The 5,000-nt window shown below is 40.8% G+C and overlaps 1 long non-coding RNA gene across 1 annotated transcript in view; it reads right to left on the reverse strand.

The window, feature by feature from the left end:
• The window catches only part of LOC135109966 (uncharacterized), a 5,259-nt gene extending 642 nt beyond the window's left edge, over nt 1-4,617 (reverse strand). Inside the window, exons 1-4 of the long non-coding RNA XR_010272979.1 lie at nt 4,349-4,617; nt 2,980-3,128; nt 1,274-1,356; nt 1-631 (exon numbers count right to left, since the gene is read on the reverse strand). The exon at nt 1-631 is cut by the window's left edge and continues 642 nt beyond it. This is a non-coding gene — a long non-coding RNA (uncharacterized LOC135109966). The remainder of the gene's footprint in view (nt 632-1,273; nt 1,357-2,979; nt 3,129-4,348) is intronic.
• Between the last annotated feature and the right edge of the window lie 383 nt (nt 4,618-5,000).

A 5,000-nucleotide genomic window follows, 5' to 3' on the forward strand; every position in this document is an offset into this window, starting at 1 on the left:
GCCCAAAAACTTCCCTCCAGCCCACAAAACTTCCCTCCAGCCCACAAAACCTTCTCTCCAGCCCAAAACATTTCTCTCCAGCCCAAAAAGCTCCTCTCCAGACCCAAAAAAATTCTCTCCAGCCCAAAAAACTCCTCTCCAGCCCAAAAAACTCCTCTCCAGCCCAAAAAACTCCTCTCCAGCCCAAAAACTCCTCTCCAGCCCAAAAAACTCCTCTCCAGCCCAAAAAAACTCCTCTCCAGCCCAAAAAACTCCTCTCCAGCCCAAAAAACTCCTCTCCAGCCCAAAAAACTCCTCTCCAGCCCAAAAAAACTCCTCTCCAGCCCAAAAAAACCTCTTTAAATAATCATAAAAAACTCCCACAACACACCCAAACCTACCCAAAGCCACCAAAACACTCCCAAACACACCCACATTCCCTCTCTCTTATCTTCATTAGAGTGGAGATGGCCTGGCCCTCCCATTCCTGCCTCAGAGTCCTCTCCTCACTTCCCTCCTGCATCTCACTCACATTGAACCAAAAATATCCAGCATTAGGAAGTTCAGAAGGGCCCAGAGCTCCGCCAGGCTGTTCTGCAAGGGTGTCCCAGTAAACAGCAGCCAGTTCATGGGGGGAAAGGTGTTCAGGGACCTGTAAGGGGGGAGGGAGATGAATTAGGTTTTCAAGGTTGTTTTTGTGGTTCTAGTGACAGATTAGTGAGATTTCTGCATTGCTAACTGAAGAAAGTCTTTTAAAAGGCTCTAGATGAAGTGACAAGGGTTTTTAAGGGTGTTTTTATGGTTTTTGTGGCACATTAGAGTGATTTCTGCATTTCTAATGGAAGAAACTTGAGAGTTCTGCTACCTGTGTTTTAAAAAGCTGCAGTTGAAGTTACTGTGGTTTCAAAAGGGTGTTTTTAAGATTCTAGTGACAGATTAACAAGATTACTGCATTATTAACAGGAGGAACACTCTTTTAAAAGGCTCTAGTTGAAGTTGTTAGGGTTTTCAAGGGTGTTTTATGGTTCTAGTGACAGATTAATCACATTTCTACATTCCAAAGGCTCTACTTGAAGTTGCAATGTTTTTCAAGAGTGTTTTCAATATTCTAGTGAAAGATTAACAACATTTCTACATTCCAAACGCTCTAGTTGAAAGTGTAATGATTTTCAAGAGTGCTCTCTCTCTCTCTCTCTCTCTCTCTCTCTCTCTCTCTCTCTCTCTCTCTCTCTCTCTCTCTCTCTCTCTCTCTCTCTCTCTCTCTCTCTCTCTCTCTCTCTTTCCCCACACTCACTTGTGGTTCTTGAGTGTGTGTCCCTCGTCCACACACAAGTATCTTCAGGCATGCTGCTGGAGACCCCTCACGTCCCTGTTACCCTGTAGGAGTTAGGGCAGATTAGGGACAGACAGAAGCAGGGAGACACATTAAAGGTTATCAAACACCCAAAAAGACATCCTTAAATAACCAAAAAAACACACCAAAACATTTCACCCCTGACACAGCCTGACACACACCAAAAACACCCTTAAACACCCTTAAACACCCCTAACACATCAAAACACCCGACACACACCAAAGACGCCAAAGAACACCCCAACACCCCAAAACACTTCAATCACATCCTAACTTGACACACCTCTACACACCCAAAACACCCCAACATCCAAAATACCTCTGACACACACCAAAAACACATTTTCACCCACCAAAACACTCCAAAATGCCCCAAAACTTATCAAACCCACCTTAAATATCCCTAAAAACCCAAAAAACAAAATTATACACACCAAAACACCCTAACACACCCCAAAAAACATCCCAAAATACCACAAAAATACCTCAAAAACACCCAAAAACATCCCAAAAATTACACAAACTATCCTTAAAAGGCTCTAGTTGAAGTTGTAAGGCATTTCAAGGGTGTTTTTATAGTTCTAGTGACAGATTAACAATATTTCTGCATTACTAACTGGAGAAACACCCCTGAGAACCCTGCTACCTGTATTTAAAAGGCTGCAATAGAAGTTACTGTGGTTTTAAAGGGTGTTTTTATGGTTCTAGCGACACATTAACAACATTTTTGCATTACTAACAGGAGAAACACTCTTTTAAGGATTTTCAAGGTTGTTTTTAAGGTTCTAGAGACAGATTAACAAAATTACTACATTATTAACAGGAGAAACACTCTTTTAAAAGGCTCTAGTTGAAGTTATAAGGGTTTTCTTGCAGTGTTTTTAAGGTTCTAGTGACAGATTGACCACATTTCTACATTCCAAAGACACTAGTTGAAGTTGCAAGGTTTTTCAAGAGTGTTTTCAAGGTTCTAGTGACAGATTAACATTTCTACTTTCCAAAGGCTCTAGTCGAAGTTGTAAGGGTTTTCAAGTGTGTTTTTTAAGGTTCTAGTGATAGATTAACCAGATCTCCACATCCCAAAAGCTGAAGCTGTAAGGGTTTTCAAGAGTTTTTCAAGTTCTAGTGACAGATTAACAACACACTCTCTCTCTCTCTCTCTCTCTCTGTCTCTCTCACACTCCCTCACACTTTCCCACACTACAGGGGGGAAGTCGCATCGCTCTACTCTGCCCGGATTTTGCACCACAGACGTGTTGAGGTACCGTTTACCCAATATTTAAAGTTTACCCAAAAAATAACAATAATAACAATAATAATTTGTTGTATTTTCGTTAATTTTTCAAAATATTTGTGTGTGTGTGTGTGTGTGTGTGTGTGTGTGTGTGTGTGTGTGTGTGTGTGATTGACTGATTGATTGTTTATCAAATGCTCAAATTTTATATAAAAGTGTGTGTGTGTGTGTGTGTGTGTATGAGAGAGAGAGAGAGAGAGAGAGAGAGAGAGAGAGAGAGAGAGAGAGAGAGAGAGAGAGAGAGAGAGAGAGAGAGAGAGAGAGAGAGAGAGAGAGAGAGAGAGAGACACACACACACACACACACACACACACACACACACACACACACACACACACACACACACACACACCTGGTGGAGCCTCTGTCTCATGGGTCCACACCATCAGTTGAAGCGCCGGCACCCTCTGAACTCCCGGGGACGCACAACCCCATCCTCTGGTTCTAGCCATTTTAATTCAATTACTACATGTAGTTTCCCCTGAGAGATTCCAAGTCCACCTGTTAAGGAGAGAAGTTCTTTGTCAGTATACAATGGATAACAATTTGCTACAAGGTTTCCTCTGACTACAGTAGAGCCTTACCTCTCCTACTACAAATAGTAGTAGTAGTAGTAGTAGTAGTAGTAGTAGTAGTATATGAATAAATAGATAAATAACTAGATAGATACATAAATTAATTAATTAATTAATTTTAAAAAAGGAGAAAGGAGATAAAGAAGCAAGACATGATACTTTAATGAATTTGTGTGTGTGTGTGTGTGTGTGTGTGTGTGTGTGTGTGTGTGTGTGTGTGTGTGTGTGTGTGTGTCCATTACTATAGGTGATATGAAGTATTAATCAAAGTGAGGCTAACATTTGGTGTTGCTTGTCCCTGCAGTGGTAGGTTAGTTAGGTCAGGCCAGGTTCATCTGCTAACATGACTCATAACCAAACAGGTCACTGGTAATGCTTAAGAGAGCAGGTCATGGCATAACTCTTCATCAACACTGACAAACACCCACTAATTATTTCAAAGGAACTTAACTGTGTTCATAAAAGGTGAGGTAAGATTTATACATTTAAAAGTATCTTATCTGTGTGTGTGTGTGTGTGTGTGTGTGTGTGTGTGTTGAAGATAAACGTATCCAGTATGTCACAATTCTTCCCAAATATGAGACACCTGAAGAGGGAAAAGTGCAAGAGGAGAGACAAATACCTTTTCTCCTTTTTCTGAAGGAGTGACACGAGCCAAGGGCAACAAAAATCCAATAAAAACAGAAATCCCACTGAAATGCCAGGCCTATAAAAATTTAGGTTTTATTATAGTTTAAGCCATTACACACTACGTGGTAATAACCTACCTCATTTTGTTCTTCTCACTATTCACATCATTTCTAACGATTACACTACTTGTCGGAAATTAATAATAATAACGCCGTGGGCCGTGGGTACAGATTGGAAACATTGGCTTAAACTATAAATTTACCAGTGTTTTTTTACTGTTTTTTTGTGGTTAGATGTTTTGAATATCTAAATGACCGCCTGCCTGATTGACTGGTTAATTAATTGACTATTTCAGCTTGGTTTAGTGCCTGACTGACTGATTGACTGAATGCCAACCTCTCTCTCACACACACACACACATATATACACGCACACACACTTACCTAATATACAAAACAAATATTTTCTCACAATTATCTATTAAGTCTTATTTACCAGCCTTATTACAGCTCTCACCTTATTTACTGGCACCAATACGCCTTTCCCTGATTCTGCTACTTCTCCTGCCCCTCTCTGCCTGCTGTCGTCCTTCTACGAGTATTTGCTCTATTTCCTTCGTTTATTATTATTTTTATCTCCTTGCCTCGCTCCGGACCCGTGATCAGCTGTTTGTTTACATTGTAAGTGTTGCCAATCCACGGTACCTTCATTATTATTATTTTTTTTTTTTACATTATTTCGGCTTTTTATTTAGTCATACTCGTAATATTTAGTTTCAACGTAACCCGCATGACGAAATATTAACAAATGAACTCTTCCGTGAAATGAAAACCCGCCAAAATTCAACTTTTTTAAAAATATAAGCAGACATGATCCGGACGTCCGTATATATTAGCCAATATTTACTTTATTTCTCGTCACCATAAGTCACCCGTGGCAGTGAATGGAGCCACATGACTATGCTTTCATGTCCGCTGGTCAGACCTAACCGCCACTGCCTAGTTTAAGTCTGACGGAAGGTTTAACAGGCCAGGGGTGAGCTGCGGCAGGCTGGCCCGTCATACCTCACACCCCTTTATTTCCCTCACACACATTAATACACTCGTTACACACACTCATCCACCTACTGCCACTTACCTGTGCACAAATCACCCCAGTAGTCTGCTCC

The sequence above is a fragment of the Scylla paramamosain genome, chromosome 19 (assembly GCF_035594125.1).
Source record: "Scylla paramamosain isolate STU-SP2022 chromosome 19, ASM3559412v1, whole genome shotgun sequence".
In the NCBI taxonomy this organism is placed as follows: Eukaryota; Metazoa; Arthropoda; class Malacostraca; order Decapoda; family Portunidae; genus Scylla; species Scylla paramamosain.